Raw genomic sequence first — 20,374 nt, 5'->3', positions numbered from 1 at the left:
CCGCGGTGACAATTGATACGTCTCCATCATATCTACTTTTCCAAACACTTTTGCCCTTGTTTTGGACTCAAACTTGCATGATTTGAATGGAACTAACCCGGACTGACGCTGTTTTCAGCAGAATTGCCATGGTGTTATTTTTGTGCAGAAATAAAAGTTCTCAGAATCACTTGAAAATCAACGGAGATTATTTTTGGAAATAATAAAAAATACTGGCGAAAGAAGCAAGGCCAGGGGGCCCATGCCCTATCCACAAGGGTGGGGGCGCACCTGCCCCCCTGAGTGCGCCCCCTGCCTCGTGGGCCCCCTGGTACTCCACCGACCTCAACTCCAACTCTATATATTCACGTTCGGGGAGAAAAAAATCAGAGAGAAGGATTCATCGCGTTTTATGATACAGAGCCGCCGCCAAGCCCTAATCTCTCTTGGGAGGGCTGATCTGGAGTCCGTTCGAGGCTCCGTTGAGGGGAATCCGTCGCCGTCGTCATCATCAACCATCCTCCATCACCAATTTCACAATGCTCACCGCCGTGCGTGAGTAATTCCATCGTAGGCTTGCTAGACGGTGATGGGTTGGATGAGATTTATCATGTAATCGAGTTAGTTTTGTTAGGGTTTGATCCCTAGTATCCACTATGTTCTGAGATTGATGTTGCTATGACTTTGCTATGCTTAATGCTTGTCACTAGGGCCCGAGTGCCATGATTTCAGATCTGAACCTATTATGTTTTCATGAATATATGTGAGTTCTTGATCCTATCTTGCAAGTCTATAGTCACCTACTATGTGTTATGATCCGGCAACCCCGAAGTGACAATAATCGGGACCACTCCCGGTGATGACCATAGTTTGAGGAGTTCATGTATTCACTAAGTGTTAATGCTTTGGTCTGGTACTCTATTAAAAGGAGGCCTTTATATCCTTTAGTTTCCGCTAGGACCCCGCTGCCACGGGAGGGTAGGACAAAAGATGTCATGCAAGTTCTTTTCCATAAGCACGTATGACTATATTCGGAATACATGCCTACATTACATTGATGAATTGGAGCTAGTTCTGTGTCACCCTATGTTATAACTGTTGCATGAATAATCACATCCGACATAATTCTCCATCACCGATCCAATGCCTACGAGCTTTTCACCTATTGTTCTTCGCTTATTTACTTTTCCGTTGCTACTGTTACAATTACTACAAAACCCAAAAATATTACTTTTGCTGCTGTTATCACTACTATCAGACTACTTTGCTACTAAATACTTTGCTGCAGATATTAAGTTATCCAGGTGTGGTTGAATTGACAACTCAACTGCTAATACTTGAGAATATTCTTTGGCTCCCCTTGTGTCGAATCAATAAATTTGGGTTGAATACTCTACCCTCGAAAACTATTGCGATCCCCTATACTTGTGGGTTATCAAGACTATTTTCTGGCGCCGTTGCCGGGGAGCATAGCTCTATTCTTTGAGTCACTTGGGATTTATATCTGCTGGTCACTATGAGGAACTTGAAAGACGAGAAAACCAAAATTTATCCCTCAACTACGAGGGGAGGTAAGTAACTGCCATCTAGCTCTGCACTTGATTCACCTTCTGTTTTGAGTAAACTTGCGACACCTAAACCTGCTTCTGCTATTAATTCTTATATGTCGCATGTTATTGATGATGCCACTTCTGCTATGCATGATACTTATGATGAAACTACTTCTATGCTTGATACTATTGTGCCACTAGGTGAATTTCTGGATGAACAACTTGCTAGGGCTTGATACGTCTCCAACGTATCTATAATTTTTGATTGTTCCATGCTATTATATTATCTGTTTTGGATGTTTAATGGGCTTTACTATGCACTTTTATATTATTTTTGGGACTAACCTATTAACCCAGAGCCCAGTGCCAGTGCCAGTTTCTGTTTTTTCCCTTGTTTCAATGTTTCGCAGAAAAGGAATATCAAACGGAATGAAACCTTCGGGAGCGTGATTTTTGGAACAAACGTGATCCAGGAGACTTGGAGCTGAAGTCAGGGAAGCTTCGAGGTGGCCACGAGGCAAGGAGGCGTGCCTGCCCCCCTGGGCGCGCCCCCACCCTCGTGGGCCCCTCTGGTTCCCCTTACCGACTTCTTTCGCATATATATATCCATATACCCTAAAACCATCGGGGAATAGAATAGATCAGGAGTTCCACCGCCGCAAGCCTCTGTAGCCACCAAAAACCAATCGGGACCCTGTTCCGGCACCCTGCCGGAGGGGGGATCCCTCACCGGTGGCCATCTTCATCATCCCGGCGCTCTCCATGACGAGGAGGGAGTAGTTCACCCTCGGGGCTGAGGGTATGTACCAGTAGCTATGTGTTTGATCTCTCTCTCTCTCTCTCTCTCTCTCTCTCTCTCTCGTGTTCTTGATTCGGCACGATCTTGATGTATCGTGAGCTTTGCTATTATAGTTGGATCTTATGATGTTTCTCCCCCTCTACTCTCTTGTAATGGATTGAGTTTTCCCTTTGAAGTAATCTTATCGGATTGAGTCTTTAAGGATTTGAGAACACTTGATGTATGTCTTGCCGTGCTTATCCGTGGTGACAATGGGATATCACGTGATTCACTTGATGTATGTTTTGGTGATCAACTTGCGGGTTCCGCCCATGAACCTATGCATAGGGGTTGGCACTTGTTTTCGTCTTGACTCTCCGGTAGAGATTTGGGGGCACTCTTTGAAGTACTTTGTGTTGGTTGAATAGATGAATCTGAGATTGTGTGATGCATATCGTATAATCATACCCATGGATACTTGAGGTGACCTTGGAGTATCTAGGTGACATTAGGGTTTTGGTTGATTTGTGTCTTAAGGTGTTATTCTAGTATGAACTCTATGATAGATCGAACGGAAAGAATAGCTTCGTGTTATTTTACTACAGACTCTTGAATAGATCGATCAGAAAGGATAACTTTGAGGTGGTTTCGTACCCTACCATAATCTCTTCGTTTGTTCTCCGCTATTAGTGACTTTGTAGTGACTCCTTGTTGCATGTTGATGGATAGTTATATGATCCAATTATGTAATTATTGTTGAGAGAACTTGCACTAGTGAAAGTATGAACCCTAGGCCTTGTTTCCTAGCATTGCAATACCGTTTACGCTCACTTTTATCATTAGTTACCTTGCTGTTTTTATAATTTCAGATTACAAAAACCTATATCTATCATCCGTATTGCACTTGTATCACCATCTCTTCACCGAACTAGTGCACCTATACAATTTACCATTGTATTGGGTGTGTTGGGGACACAAGAGACTCTTTGTTATTTGGTTGCAGGGTTGTTTGAGAGAGACCATCTTCGTCCTACGCCTCCCACGGATTGATAAACCTTAGGTCATCCACTTGAGGGAAATTTGCTACTATCGTACAAACCTCTGCACTTGGAGGCCCAACAACGTCTACAAGAAGAAGGTTGTGTAGTAGACATCAAGCTCTTTTCTGGCGCCGTTGCCGGGAAGGTGAGTGCTTGAAGGTATATCTTTAGATCTTGCAATCGAATCTTTTAGTTTCTTGTTTTATCACTAGTTTATATTATAAAAGAAAACTACAAAAACTGGAATTAAGGGTGCCTCATATGCTTCATCTTTTTAATATCTTTCGTGAAAATGATGGGAAGGAAAATTGTGCTCAAGTACTAGAAGAAGAATTACATAGAATGCTTGGCATAAAATATGTGAATAATGAACATGATTGCAATGTTGTTAGTATGAATTCCTTGAATACCCATGATGCTAATGATATGCAAAGCCACAAGCTTGGGGATGCTATGTTTGATGATGATGATATGTTTAGTCCCCGTCCAGCATCAACACCTCGTCGGACGAGCCCCAGTCCAGACCCATGTCGGTCCATGATGCAAGCCGCAGCGGGGGTCCGAATCTGAATGCAGGAGCGGCCGCCCACTTGGTGCCACGGGGTTCAGTGATGTAAAACCACTCCTGCTGCCATACCTTGACAGTCTCCACAAAGGCCCCTTTGGGCCAGGTAACGCTGGGGAGCTTGCTCACCATGGCACTGCCACACTCCGCGTGCTACCCACCAACCACCTTCGGCTTCACATTGAAGGCCTTGAGCCACATGCCGAAGTGTGGGGGAATGCGGAGGAATGCCTCACACACGACGATAAACGCCGAGATGCGGAGGAAGGAGTTCGGAGCTAGATCGTGAATATGTCATCTATATCTTTTCCAAATATCTCATCTAAATCTTTTCTATCTCTCTAATGAGCTAGGTGGGGGGTACTTATAGTCTAGGGACGAAATAGGAGGGGGAGAGGGTTACAAGGGCAAAAAGCCAAAAACCCAAAGAGGCACGCAGGCCCTCGGAGGGGTCCGGGCACCCGGTGCAAAGGGGGCCGAGCACCCGGACTGGACAGGGACCCGGCAGAGGCAGGACCGGGCACCCGGGGGTCCTAAGTCCCCGGGCACCCGGGGTGTGGGCTGGTGGCTGGGCGGCCTCGGCCGGGCACCCGGGGTGTGGGCTGGTGGCTGGGCGGCCTCGGCCGGGCACCCGGGGGTCCAATGCCCGGGCACCTAGGCAGGGGTTGGCGGCAGGCGCGTGGGGGACCGGGCACCCGGGGCTGGCTGGGGCGCGGCCCAGGTTTTGGCCGAGCACCCGGGGCCATGTTGGCCGGGCACCCGGGGTGACCAGAGGGCCGGTCCTGGGCGCAGCCGAGGCCCCGGGCACCCGGGGGCAGCGGGGTGCGGGTTCCTGGAGTGTCTAGGGCCACTTCTCCTTGGCCCTTCCGGTGGTCTTCTTCCTCCTTCTTTTCCTTGGGTGCTTGGGTCTCCGTCTTGGCCTCATCATGGTCATTTTCTTCGTACCTATAAATGTATAACATTTCTGTTTGAGGTAGGACCCAACTCTCGTGTGAATTTGAATGGAGCTCGAAGAGGAAGGAGTTCACCTCGTTCTCGATGGCGCGTGCACGTACTCTTGTCATTGGTCCTCTCGGTGCTTGTGGTGGTGATGGAGTGTCGTTGCGGATGGACGAGGGATGCTCCGCATCATTAGGCTTCGACCTTTGTATTTTTATTTTTTGCGAAAGTGCTTAGGCTTTGACCTACTGACCCACATGTCAGCCAGTCCATTTGTTTTTAGTCCATTTGGTGGGCTGGGTCAAACAATGATGTAGCATCTATGCAACCCGTTTATATATTGTGGTAGAATTTAAAGCCCATTTGTATTTTTCTCGAAATCCGCAGACTTGCTGGGCTGTGTGAAAATATCATGTTGGGCTGGACGAAGAAATGTTATAAAATCATAAACGCATGATTGCAGGTCTATTACTGCAATGGTCAGTAAAATCTTTGCAAGCTTATGTACGCAATCACTAGGAGTTAACTTGCCAAGTTATATATAAACAATTATTATTATTATTTTGTAAGAACTTTCGATTTATGAAATAAAATATCTTTTTAATTTGATGAGTTAATTGGATGTGGCGTATTATTATTTTTAGGCTAGACGTGGGACAGTTGAGTTGGTTCTAGGGAAAAGTACTGGAAGAAAACTCAGATTACATCAAAAAAGAAAGTGGGAGAAAATTTAGATATAGGATTAATGAAAACGAAAAATAACGGAAGTGGGAAGGTCTATAAAATGGTTGGACGAACCACAGGTTTAACGGAACCTTATGTTGTTTCTATTATATATATGTAATAAAATAAGATATATATATATATATATATATATATATATATATAAGGCAAAACATAGGTTCAGTTTTGCATTCTTATAGAAAAATAGAACTGAGCTGTGCATCGTCTTGAAAAAACAAACATAACTTGGGCTGCTGATGTTATAGACAAGCTAGGCTGGGAGGCCTAGAGGCCGCTTGATACCTGCCGGATCCAAAAAAAGTTGAAACATGTCGTGGGCTGCCCATGTTAAACAACAAAACCTAGGCCATGGACCTGGTGGGCCCGGGACTGTAATCGTCTCGACGAACAGTCGTCTCCCGATTCCTCTTGTTTTGCTGAACATGTCGGGAATGACAGATGGCGGCGCCACGACGAGAGCACCAAGGCGGAGGACGACGTCGAGACCTCGGACAGAACGAACCGGAGCGGGGGAAGACGCAGACAGAGGGGAGTACGAGGGTTGACTTGTTTGGGTGCAGGGTGGGCCGGTGGAGCTGCCGTCGCCGGACAATGTGCGGGAGTAGAGGGATGGCCTGGCCAACGCCATAGGCTATGATGGGCCACCGAGGCGTGCGCGGCAGCGCCGCCAGCCGCTGTATAGGAAGTGGATGAAAGATTGAACAAAATAAAGAAATACAAATTGATAGGTGGTTGGTCCCATATGTTTGTGTACGAGACCTGCTGGGTCACCTGAGAAGGGGAATATGTTGGGAGGAAGGAGATTCAAAGCATGGCAAGCAAATAGCCACTAAAAAGCAAACATGTTAATGGGTTCTTAGAAGAAATATTTTGGACAACAGATAATTACGACACATAGGCTAATGCATGAAACACTCAGATGATAAAGGTGCTTAAACAGATAAAGTACAACATCTAGACCTTCCTCGCACGCTTGATCATGACGCTGCGGCTGTCCGTGTACTCGTCGGTTACAGGAAGCAGACACGTCCTCATGTCCAAGATCCGTGTGTACATGTCGTAGCATGCGTATGCGTCCTTGGCCGCGTAGGTTATGTAGGATAGATTCAGAGGTACCTCCCACGTGTTCAGGTCCTTGGTATCATTGTCTTCTTTCATGTTGGCGTAGCAGGGGTCGATGATGGTCTCGGCGAGGTCAACCACGGAGTCCTTCTCCTTCCCGTTGCCGATGATCTTGTATTGCTTCTGGATGTCGACAAGCTTGTTGCACCAGATGGCCGAATCGTCGCGTTCTTCCTTCTCTCCACCGCAGCAAAGGTGCAGTCGGTGCTGCCGATGAAACGGGCGAATTATCCAGAACCTCTGATGGCCCTACATCAGTGGTAGACGAGAACCTTGTCCCGCATGCATACCTGGGCGACGGCAATCCGCCGGTCCCTCTCAGGAGACGAATGGATGGGCACAAGGTCTAGTCCCGCGACCTTGTGCTTTCTCGTCCTGTAGGTACTGCTTGAACTGGGTGAGGCAGAGCTTCACCGAGTTCGGATCATTGGTGTACATCACATTCAACTTGGTGCAGCCATGGGATTGAACGGCGAACTCAAAGGCGAACTCCTTGCTGAAGTCCATATCTAGAAGGCTCACCCCTCGGATCGCCATTGGAGTCTCTTCAAGTGAACGAGTGGGTAGGCGGCGGCAGCAGTTCATTTTTCAGCTCTTGGGGAACTGGATTCAACAGTAAACTGAGTGTGTACAGGTGACAACAGTTACTACCCCTCCCTCGCTCGCTGCACGCCCGGCAGAACATGCACCCTCGGTGCATTCAAACACCCCCATTAAGAAACCAATTCCTGCCACATGTCGGTTCACAAGCGGGTCTGTATTGGTACTGTAATAACAAGTGTTAGTGGTCACTTTACTTAAATTTAATTAGCTTTAATTGAAATTTATTCTTAAAACAAGCAATGCATTGGCTCGTTCTATTAGTGCCACAGGATCAACATGCACAACAATTAGAATTATTATTCTTAGGACGCACACGATCAGCACATTTGTCGCACTTTCACATAGATAATACTACCAAGTTTGAACTGTTTGTTATGGTTGCTGTCCTCTGCATCATCATGCCATGTTTCCCAGCTTGCAAGATTCAGAACCAACAAATAAGATTAAAATAATAAGTACAACAAAGATGCCTACACATCTCATTGATTCCCAGCTTGCAAGATTCAGAACCAACAAATAAGATTCAAATAATAAGTACAACAAAGATGCCTACACATCTCATTGATTCCCAGCTTGCAAGATTCAGAACCAACCCATTAGAGCCTTTTGATAAAGTGAATATCGATATTAAATCCATCTTGGCTAGCCGTGTCATACAACCCAAGAACTTGGCAAATGCTCTTGACCATCACAACATCTGTAGTTGAGTATTCCTGTTTGCATGACGCAGATAATAAAGAGCATGATTACTATAATAGTGGCACTAGTGGAAGTCAACCTGCAGCTCCACTCGATGATTCAATTGGTGCAACTTTTTTTGCAGTTCACCTAAAATGAAGCAAAGATTGCATCATTCAGCTAGCAAGAAGTACTTGCTCTCGTGAGCTGGCAGGTTCTTCTTTAGTAGTTGCACAAAAAATGAGCAACATTAAGGTTGGCTGTCCTGCTCAAGTAAGGTGCAACTATAATTTGCTTATCCTTTTGTGCAGTTCCACTAAAATAAAGTGCCATTGTGGTGACAGTGACGGCTCATCTTGCAAAGGCTAATAAAATGTTGCACGAGATTACCAACAGAATTTGACGGAGATTTTGGAAACTCCAATCAGCATTTCGTGCAGTTCCACCAAAATTGAGAGATGTTGCCCACGTGACATTTTAGTTGAACTGCACAAGACACTCATTCCAGAAAAAAGTGTTTTGTGCAGTTCACCAAAAGGTCACAATAGCAACAAGGTGAAATGGATATCCCTATCTGCACAAAAAGATAGAAAGAAAACAGTTGCTGGTCAATAAGAAGATACGAAACATACACGAAATGAAAAGAAGCATCTTAATTATGTTCATGGAAATCACGCAAGGACAGTAGAAATTTTAAAACGTCAACAATGCTTCATGTTACCGGAGGCATTACGATCAACAATGACATTCGTCAAATATGGGATTACTTTAATGGTGGCATTGCTTGTTTACCAGATACAGTAAATCAACAACAGCTAAAGAGTTGGTTTAAGGGCATGGGACCGTGGGGACACCAGGACACTAAGCAGCGTAAAGAAGCAACTTACTTGTCATACTGGGAAAATAGCAGGAGTACCATTTGTAACACAATTTAATTGCATCATATCACTGGAGGCATTAGATTAACAATAACACTAGTTAGACGTGTCTTAAGGTAACATTGTGATCGCTTCATTTTACATGTGCCCTTACATTAACAACAACAAAAGGTTGGTATAAGGACATGCGACAGTGGACGCATCAGCACAATGTACCTACAAGGATGCATAAAGTGGTGATGCCGCGTTTGTTCATACTCTGTGAGGGCGGCAAATCTAATCCTAGAGACCTTTTACTATGTGAGGGCAGCAAATCTAATCCTAGAGACCCTTTACTATGTGAGGGCAGCAAATCTAATCCTGGACATACTCTATTGACTTGTCCACTAGTCGCCACTTTTATCCCTTTTTCAACCAACAATAGATTTGTTACTTATCCAGTTTGTACTGCGTTTTCCCTTTATTTCCCTTTTCAACCAAGAGATCGGTTGGGTATCCGGTCTCTACTACTTTCCCCCTGTTATTTCCTCTTTGAATCAAGTCCTAGATTCATGCTACGAATTTCCCCCTTTCTTCGTTGTTTGAACCAAGTCGTAGATTCGAATGCATGAAGTAGCTTTACCTCTAATAATACTAAAAATTTAGGTGGCTTTGGAAGAGCTGATGGAAGTAGAAAAAGATGCACATGTAGACACGTGGGGAGCCGGGGCAGTAGAGCAAGGCTGCTTTCGAAGAACTTATACCTTAGGGTCGTCGGTATGTCGGCGGCGGCAGGTCGGATCTGCGCACAATACGGCAGGGAGGAAGAAGGGTCAGAGGACCTCCCGAGCCGGCGCTGCATCAGAGAGAACGGCACAGATAGAGGATTGGGCCCCGCCGGTAGCTGTGGGTTTCCTCCCTCGCCGGCGATGACCACGTGAACGAAGCACCTAGTCCTCTACACACACCGGCCGAAGGGATCCGGTCGGATCTGTGACCATCGGTGAGGAGAGAGAAAATGTCGCTACCGCTGTCTTGTTTAGATCTGGAGAGGATGAGAGAATGAAGAGAGCAACCCTAGTAAAGCAAGCGCTCAGGCCCCAGCCTACATATATAGTGGAGTGATTGTCTTTTTCTCTCCACAACAAGCGGTTCAATTTGTGTACGTGGCATTAAAGAAAAGAAACTCTCTATTTAACGTGACTAACTGTACGACTCCTACTTACTAGTAGTAGTATTGTTCACTTGTGCTCCCCGGCCCTCCATTCATTGAACAACCCCATGGGTGAATAAACATAGAGTACTAGTATTTATATAGAACGAACAAGCTCAAACTATTTTCGCGTAGTTAAAAGTTGAGGGCGGGGCTTTTCCCGGGCAGTACGCGCGACAATTTTCACGTAGGCGGTTTGACAGAGAGGTGAGGAGGGTGAGGGAGTAGCAGATTCAACTTACTTACTGCTGGAAAGGTAGGGCTGTGCGATTTGATGGAGCGTTACTGCTGGAAAGACTTGTGATATGACTGCTCACTATAGTCATGAATTACTAGCGCTACGACCGGGGTGAAGCCCCCTTCCATTCCCCACTCTAATCTGGTGCATGACATGTCGACCCGGATGCTGGCTCTCCCACATGTCGGCGAAGTACGTAAGAAGGAGCAAAGAATCATGCGGTATATATAGTGTATATACTAGTACTACTACTCACGTCGGAGGAGTGCAAACCACGGCAGCCCAGTGAACCAGCAGGCGATAGGCCATACTCCTCTTTGTTTGGATCCCTAGCAGTGCGAACCATGGCAGCGCAATGAACCAGCAGTAGAAAAAAATGTGGTGATATGGCCATAAAAACAATGTGCTATAGTCCAGTCTGTAGCATGTACAGTACTACTCCTCTTTGTTTGGATCCCTGAGTTAGAGCTAGTTTGGGCTGAAATAGCCTCAAAGTATCCAAACAGGAGGGGTTAGTTTGAGCTAGTTTTCTCTAACCCAGCTAAAAAAAAACTAGCCCGGTGGAGAGGTTCTAATTGGGTTAGTTCTCCTCAGGCCCACAAAAAGAGAACTAAAAAAATCTCCCCTACCAGCACCAGATCGCTCCCTCCGACCCCCCTCGCACAACTCATCTATGTTCCCCATCGCGCCACCCGCCCAAGCGCCGCTCCGCCGCTTGCCCTCTCCCTCATCCGCTCGCCCTCTTCCTCCTGCCGCCCTCTCCCTCCGGCCTCCAAAGCTCACCCCGCTCCCCCTTCACCGGTCGTTTTTCTCCCTCTGTCGTGCGCGGCAGCGGCGGCGCATCTACCAGTGAGGTCGCGAGAGGGGTGAGTTTGTTCGTTCCTTCTTTGTCTCACAACCATATCATTGATCTTGCTCGCTATAGCGCTAATTCTGATTTGGAAAAGTAGATCCTGATTAAACTTGGTATAGATTTGTGGTGCACACATGGAATTGTTTGATGCTACTTCAGGAGGTATTAAATCTTTCTAAAGGCCCAAAGATTCAGTTCACCTTTCTAGGTATTTCCGTTTCAGGCTTGCATTATTTCTAGAGGCCCAAAGATTCGGTTCGCAGTCATCGGCAAGCAGCCCTGCTACCCATGCCGGTCTCGACCTCAACTCGCAAGCGCCATCGTCGGAGGGGTTCTCGGGGCTTGGGCTCTACAGAGCCTTCCTCCAGAGCGACGATGACGAGCTCCTCCCAGGGCGCGTCAGGGGCTCCGGGCTCCCTCCCTATCGTGAATGCCTTTCGTGATGAGTTAGCTCATGCTTTGTTTCATGGAGTGTAATTTTTTTTGTGAAGCTTGATTGACGACTTGTATGTTTAAGTGGGAAATCTCATTTGTATGGAAAAAAATAAAATTTATCATGTTTTGCCTGCTTGATTTGTAAAGATGGTTCGTTTATGTCAATTGTGAGCGGGAGGAGGCCACAAAAGAGCCGACCACACCAAATTCGGCAGGAAATAGGGTCCAAAGTAGTCAAATGCTTGAGAAAGAGCATTTATTGTCAATCTAACCGTGCCATCCAGACACCTATTTGGTTAGAGTTAGTTCAGGGTTAGAATCTAACTCTAACCTCTAACTGAGTTAGAGTTCTCCTCGTCTCGGTTCATCGCCATCATACTTTCCCCATCCCTGTGTTTTCAGTATCCTGCGAATCAAAGAGGCCCTTAGACTGGTTTAGGTCCGGCCGTGTTATGTCCAAAATTTAATGAACGTGTTCCGGTTTCTACGAAAATAATCCGGTTTCATGTAGTAATTTATTTATTTATTTATTCTTCTGCGGGGGGTTTGCATGTAATTCGTGAGGTCGGAAATGTAAAGTACCCTGGCATGGTTGCATATGCTCCGAGTCGTGCATGCACTACGACCCAGATGCTCTACGTCCCACATGTCGGTGAAAGGGAGCCCGTGGAAATAGCCTAGGAGTACATATAGGAGGATAAATGCGTGGAAAAATATGTACTATGAAGCGTAGCTGCGGTTCAAAAAGGAGACCTAAAGTGATGACAGGTATAGGTTGCATGCACCCAACTAGTGGTACTAGACGTACGACTACTTTTTCCCTAAAAAAGAGGTATGAGTGCTTAGTACTCCTATTCTATCAACACGAGTCCCATCTGACAACAGCGTCTGTGCTACAACTAGCTCTTATCCCTTGTTTCTCTCTTCTAATTCTAAACTCAGCCGACGCGCGGTGGGCGGGGTGGTGATTTGCCGATGGTCGGATTGCTCAACTGCGGCCCCACCTCACAGTGAAAACGTTACGACTGGAATAAAAATGCCATATACTAATAAAACATTAAGGCCACGAGGCGATGCAGTGCTGGTTACAGGAGGCAAGAAGAAAGATGCATCCATCGACGACGTCCACCTCCTCGACTCAGGGCGCCGGCCAACTGAATGACGGCTAAGTAGCAGCGGCTTTCGTGGCCAGGTCGACGTGCTTCTGAACAATGGCGTCCAAAGATTCCAGCCGCTGGAAGAAGGCCAACGTCTTTCTGTCCTCGTTGGCCTTGTAGTGGCCTATGTAGACGATTTCCTCGTAGACGTGGATGTGCAGGTCGACAGTTTCTTGCATGGCGAGGCGCTGTGCAGCGAGCGCGACCTCGAGGTGCACATCCTTCGTCGCGACCTCCGGCACCTGAAGGGCCACCAGGGCTTGAAAGAGTTCCTCACCATGAAGGCCGAGGAGGGTGGCAGGCAATGAGGAGCCTGGGCACATGGGTTGGAGCAGTACGGCAAGGTCGTCCGCGCGCTTCTTGATAGCGGTGAACTTGCGGATGGAGTGGAACATCATGTCATCCATGCAAGAGGCGTAGCCGGCATCGGCGAGATCTACAACACCGGCGGTTGCCAGCACCGTCTAGAAACGCTACATGGTGCGGGGCCGCAGGCCGGCGTCTTGGATGATCTGGCACAGCCGACTGCCGCTCGCGTCCATCGCCTCCATAGGTGCTTATGGCTTCTGGTCACCTGGACTCTAATTGGAGTGAGCAGTGTTGCGCAGAGACTAGGAGTAGATGGATTGGAGTGGTGGGGCGCCTTGATAAAGAGAGTCCAAACTCTGTTGCATTCACATCATGCTGGCTCTGTTCCGCTTCTCCAATTAATTCCCTGTGCATGCTAATTGAGGATGCATCATTGACTGTTCAATGTCTCGGGAACCGCTACCCTCTCCCTCCTTGGCCTTCAAGCTGTATCAATGTAAATACGGGTCAAGAAGAGACTAGTTACTACATTGTGCACCGGGACCTGTGGGGGTGCGACGCGAACGGCATAGGCATGCTGTACTTGTTCCACATTCTCGTTTTGAACTCGTGACTTGTAGTAACGCTCAGTTTTGAATATATCAATTTGGTTGTCGCGCCAATATATACAACACTCCCTCCATGTAGGTTGGGTCGCTGAAGTCAAAATTAGACACAAAACACGATGGTGACGGACCAGTCTACCTCCATCCTGGTTTATTGCTCCCCATCGTAATATGTACCAAATTTTGACCAGAAATTTGACTAACAAAAGGTTCATGCATGTCACCAAAATTATATCATTGAAAACTATGTTCAAATACAAATCAAATGATATAATTTTTGTTGACATGCACTAACATTTTGTTAGTTAAATCTTTGGTCAAAATTTAGCACAAATTACATAAGGGACTAATAAACAAGGACCTAGGTAGTACACCAGGTCGAAGACAGTGATACTGCATATAATTAACGCCAAATAAGAGCAAGGGATCACACATGTCATTTACGACTGGAATAAAAATGCCATACACTAATAAAACATTAAGGCCACAAGGCGATGCAGTGCTGGTCACAGGACGCAAGAAGAAAGATGCATCCATCGACGACATCCACCTCCTTGACTCAGGGCGCCGTCACACCGAACGACGGCTAAGTAGTAGCGGCTTTCGTGGCCAGGTCGACGTGCTTATGAACAATGGCGTCCAAATATTCCAGTCGCTGGAAGAAGGCCAACGTCTTTCTATCCACATAATACAAGGGGGGCCAGTGTTGATGCTGTTGGTCCCAAACTAGAGCACTACGCAGGGCCGCCTCAGGGCAACCTGGGTTATTTTCTTTGGCACCTGTACGCGTAGCTCATCCATCGTGGCCTGAGACGAGATACGCGCGGCTACTATCAGGGTGTCGGCACGTCGGGAGGTCTTGCTGGACTTGTTTTAGCATTGTCGAAATGTCTTGTGCGCCGGGATTCCGAGTCTGATCGGAGGGTCCCGCGATGGAGGATTGTCTTCGTGGATCGTGAGCTTGTAATGGGCTAAGTTGGGACACCCCTGCAGGGTTTAAACTTTCGAGAGCCGTGCCTGCGGTTATGTGGCAGATGGGAATTTGTTAATATCCGGTTGTAGTGAACTTGAAGTAAACTCAACTAAAATACACCAACTGCATGCGTAACCGTGAATCTCTCTTTTCGGGGAAGTTTGAGAGGAGAACACGGTTGGGTTATGTTTGAACGTAAGTAGTTCAGGATCACTTCTTGATCATTACTAGTTTGCGACCGTTTGCATAGTTTCTCATCTTACTCTTGTACTCGTAAGTTAGCCACCATACATTGCTTAGCCGCTGCTGTAACCTCACCACTTACCCTTTCCTACCTATTAAGCTTTGCTAGTCTTGATACCCATGGTAATGGGATTGCTGAGTCCGCATGGCTCACAGATTACTACAACACCAGTTGCAGGTACAGGTAATGCGATGATCATGATGTGAGACCGATGTTTACTTGTTTTTGAGTTCTTCTTCTTCTTCGTCGATCTTGGGTTAGGTTCCTGGTCAGCAGCCTGGGCTAGCAGGGTGGATATTGTTTGAGTTTCTGTTTGTGTTTCATCCGTAGTCGAATGTTGTTCTCATGTATGATGTATTCTTGTGGCATTTGTATGCCCTTTGTATGTATCTCCAACTATTATGTAATGGTACGATGTAATGATATCCACCTTGCAAAAGCGTCTCCAATATGCGTTTCTATCCTTGGTGGGACCTTCGAGTTACTTTAGGATAGAGTTGCATATTGGGCGTGACAAGTTGGTATCAGAGCCTCGACCGACCATATGAGCCCCCTTGATTGTCCGTAGTTGGCCGTTGTCGAGTCTAGAAGAAAACTTTTCCGGAGTCTAGTTATATCAGAGAGTAGGACTTCTTTTTACTCCTCAGCCCCTTCGTCGCTCTGGTGAGAAATCTCGATGTAGGTGTCTTGACTTACTCCTCTTCCCCTTCAATTTTTTTTAGGATAACGCGGTTAGTTTTCGTTCATTGCGATGTCGGCCCTTTTCTTTCGGTGCATTTCTCGTCAAGTTGATTCGATCCTCTTCATCTTTTGCAAGGTCGATCCTTAGTTCTTATCAACGATGTTGTTTTCCCCATCCCAAGTTATTTTTCTTTTTCCCACCTGCCCACCCTTTTTCTTCTCGGAGCCGGAGTCCATAATCGAGTATCCATCCTACTCGTGCGAACCCTTTGCATTCTTTCCTCACTTATTTCAACCGGTGTTTTTCTCTTCAAGTTCTTCGTCGGTTCCCCGTTCCAGTTGCCTTTGTTTTCCCGCCCTCCCACCCTTTTTCTTCCCAGAGTTAGAGCCTCTATGCGAGCATCAATTTCATTCGTGCGGAGCCTGTTCATTCTTTCCTCAATTGTATCAACCGGTGAATTCCCGTTGTCGTCTTGTTTTCTTTCCGGTGGATCCAATTCAAGTTTTCATTGTGGACCATATTATTTTCTTTGGCTCAAGTGTTTTTCCTTTCCTCGTTCGCCTCTCGCCATTTAATCGTTCCGGAGTGATGAAGACATCTCAGGAGATTCATGTTTGTATTCAATTAATTTGAGGTTGTCACCCCATTCGAGTCTTTCAATCGTTCCGGTGCATCATTTCTCATTCAAACAATCCTTTCCAACGGTGTTTTTTCTTTTCACTGGGCCCTAACCCACATGTCTTTTCCCAGGATCTTACCTGACTCTTCTAATTTTTCGGAGTTATTCACAAATTCTTTTCAAATTTGACGTAAGAATGAATTTCATCAGTCAGATGCCCTTCCAAGATCAATTTCAAATTATTTTCATTGTTGGCTCAACCTCTTTGCTTTTCATTCTCCTGGAGTATCTCAACAATTCTGGTGGTGTTCCTCGTCCTCATTATCAACATTGAAGACCGAAGAAGAGTTTTCCCCTTGTGACGCCCTCGATTCAATCATACACTAATCATACATGCAAATGTGTATGATCAAGATCAAGGACTCATGGGAAGATATCACGACACAACTCTAGACACAAATTAAAATAATACAAGCTTTATATTACAAGCCAGGGGCCTCGAGGGCTCGAATACATAAGCTCGAATACACAAGAGTCGGCGGAAGCCATAATATCTGAGTACAGACATAAGTTAGACAAATTTGCCTTAAGAAGGCCAGCACAAAAGCATCTACGATCGAAAAGGCAAGGCCTCCTGCCTGGGAGCCTCCTAACTACTCTTTGTCGTCGACGGTCTCCACGTAGTAGTAGGCATCGACGGTGGCATCTGACTCCTGGGCTCCGACATCTGGTTGCATCAACCGGAAAGAAGAAGAAAGGGGGAAAAGGGGGAGCAAAGCAACCGTGAGTACTCATCCAAAGTACTCGCAAGCAAGGATCTACACTACATATGCATCGGGATCAATGAAATGGGTTGTATCTGTGGACTGGACTGCAGAATGCCAGAAGAGAAGGGGAAAGCCTAGCCTATCGAAGACTAGCATCTTCAAGCGTCTTGCAGCATCATAAGAGATAAGAGTAGCATAAAGTAAAGTAGTAGTAGTGTTATCAACCTCGGCCAGGGATCCTTTCTCGACTCCCAGTGAGAAAGCAATCCCAGAGCCACACTATCCAATTATCACCTCAAGTATCCAGTTCTAGTTGTATCGATCAGGATACAACTCCAAGTGTCCGTTACCGTAGGACAGGCTATCGATAGATGTTTTCTTCCCTGCAGGGGTGCACCAACTTAGCCACCACGCTCGCTTAACACCGGCCGGACAAACTTTCCTGGGTCATGCCTGGCCTCGGCCAAACAATACGCCGCAACCCGACCTAGGCTTAATAGAGAGGTCAGCACGCTGGACTAAACCTATGCCCCCAGGGGTCATGGGCCATCGCCCCGGGAACTCCTGCATGTTGCGTGGGCGGCCGGTGAGCAGACCTAGCTACCTCCTTAAAAAAGGCAGGAGCTTACCAGTCCAACCCGGCGCGCGCCGCTCAGTCGCTGACGTCTAATAAGCTTTGGCTGATGCATACGACGCAGAACGCCCATACAAGGCCCACGTGATGGTTAGTGCTATCAGGCCAGAGGCCCCTCGGATCAAATATCCAAACCGTTAAGGTGTTGGTAGTGCGGTCACGAGCAGAGACTCACGAAAGATGTGACCCCGTCGCCCCGTCTCGAGGACTTGCGGCAAGGGCTAAGAATGCCCGGCCACACCTCGTATTCAATTCTTGGGTACCCTCCAGGTCAACCCGTCTCCACATCACTCGCGGGTACCCCTCAGGGTCGACCCGCCTTTCCAAGTAACAATTGTAAAGTCCAAGTATCCGTGTGTCCAAACATCAAGGGAAAAACCCGAGGAATCACCCCCGGTGAATTCCACTCGATGTAATCATCAAGGTGAACGTAAGAGGAACCACCTTCGAGGTTCACACTTGAGGGGTTCACGACAGAGTCGTATCGGAAGTGGTTAAGGAGGAAATCACCCTTGATGACCATGACCGAATAGCTACACTACATGGTTAACATCAGAAGTGTTGATGAGGTCTCACCCTCGGCACTCGATAGTAACCCAGTAGTGTCGAGCAACTAAGGGGGAAGTGATGTGCAGTGCCGGGGCCTGGTCTTCGATCCCGTTGATCGGGTCTTCGATGATGAAGCAGGGGCAACAAGGACAAGGTGGGGGTCATTGATGGATCACTAAACTTATAATAAGAAGTTTAGGATAAGCAGGTAAGGTACAACAAGTAGATTACAAAAACAGGCTATGCATCAGAATAGGAGCAAACAATTACAGTAGCAAACTCTAATGCAAGCATGAGAGAATGGAATGGGCGATATCGGGATGATCAAAGGGGGGGCTTGCCTGGTTGCTCAGACGAGAAGGAGGGGTCGTCGGTGACGTAGTCAATCACAGCGGCATCAACAGCCATCACGGGGTCTACCGAAGAGAAGAGTGGGGAGAAACAGTAAATACATAGCAAGCAAGAGCATAACATGACAACAGGCAGAGCTAGACATGTTCTAACGCGGTGCTACACTCTACCGGCGAAGGGGGATAACATCCGGGAATGCTTTCCCGAAGTTTGGCATTTTCGGACAAACGAACCGGAGGGGGACGGTTGCAGGTTCGCTATGCTAGAGACGCGTGACAAACAAACGGACCGTGTATTTGGATTCGCCTCGTCGTTCTGAGCAACTTTCATGTAGAAAACATTTTCATCCGAGTTACCGTTTAATTTCTATGATTTTTCAAAGTTTTAAACAATATTTAGCAATTTATTTTAATTATTAAAATGGACAGAAAAAGGAATAGTGACGTCAGCATGAGGTCAGAGTGATGCCAGCAGTCTACAGGACATTGACTGGTCAAAACTGATATGGGGGACCCACCTGTCATAGACAGTTGATTTAAACAGAGTTAAAACTAATCTAAAACTAGTTAATTAAACTCTGGGCCTACCTGTTAGTGACTAGTTAGATTAAAATTAATTTAATTAGAATTAGGGCGGCGCCCACCTGTTAGTGACTGGGGGCTGCCAGTCAGAGTTGACCTTGGTCAACTCGTCAAAGGGCCAGCGGGGGTCACCCGTCAGCCACCCATGGTGGGGGGGGGGGGGGGCAGACCGGCCACGTCGGTGTGGCGCCGGAGAGGGCTCCGGCGAGCCTCTCCCACGGCGGATCTACGCCGGAGTCGGGCGGGATTTGCCCCCCGGCGTCCATCTGGCGCGCGGAAGGGCGCGTTCGAATGGGGGCGACGGGCCGCACCTAGGGATGTCCGCGGCAGCAGCTAGGGCGGCGCCGGCGTCGAGCAAAAGAGGCGGCAGTGGCGGTGAGCGAGTACGGGTCAGGTTCGTGCGTGAGGGCGTCTGGCGCTGGTCGCGGTCGGCAGCGGTGGGCGCGCGCGAGCCGCCGGCAGGAGCAGCGGCAGAGGCAATGGGGGGGGGGGAACGGCCGCGCGTGCCCGGGGCCAGCGGGACGCGACGGGAACGCGGGCGGCGTGCGCGCATGAGCAGGCCCGGGCGGCTGCGGGCGAGCCGGAACGGGGGCGAGCGGCAGCGGTAGCGAACAGAGATGGGAGGGCGCGGGCTGCCGGGGCGCTGGGAGGCTGTGGGCGTGCGCGGGAGCTCGAGCGAGCTCACGGTTGCGGCGGCGGGCTCGGGCCTCGACGATGGAGCAACTAGGGGATGCCTACGACGGAGGGGAGAGGGAGGAAAGGTAGGGGGCTCACAGCGGAGTTGTAGAGGGGTGGCAGCGGACTCGGGGGCGGCTCGACGACGATGTACGGCGGCGGCGATCCCGACCGCCCGAAGGTCGAAGACGACCTCGAAGCCGACGGGGCAGGGGCTCCGAGCTCGGGGAGGTTGCCGCAACCGGCGTAGGCAGGGGCGAGGGGCGCTCCCGGACACGGGCGGACAGAGGGCGGCGACCGGTAGCCATGCGCACAACGAGGCCGCAGCGATGGCTTCGCTCGGGCGGGCGTGGTGCGTTGGATCTGAGGAGGGGAGGAAGGGGATCTGGAGGAGGGGGGTGAGGGAGATATTTGTGCGAGGGGGAGCTGACGAGGCCGAGGGGGAGGTTCATGGTGTTCTTATCCCCTCCGGGGCATCACCGGCGATGTGGTGTGGCGGAGACACGCGGGAGGAGACCCGGTCGGATGAACAGGGAAGGAGGAGGGCGACCCGGGAGATGGAAAAGCTGGGCCGGCTCGGTGAGATGGACCGAGGCCCAGGAGGTTAAAGGGCCTTTTCTTTTCTTTCGCAATT

The sequence above is a fragment of the Aegilops tauschii genome, chromosome 2 (assembly GCF_002575655.3).
Source record: "Aegilops tauschii subsp. strangulata cultivar AL8/78 chromosome 2, Aet v6.0, whole genome shotgun sequence".
NCBI lineage: Eukaryota > Viridiplantae > Streptophyta > Magnoliopsida > Poales > Poaceae > Aegilops > Aegilops tauschii.
Note: the sequence above shows the minus strand (reverse complement) of the source record.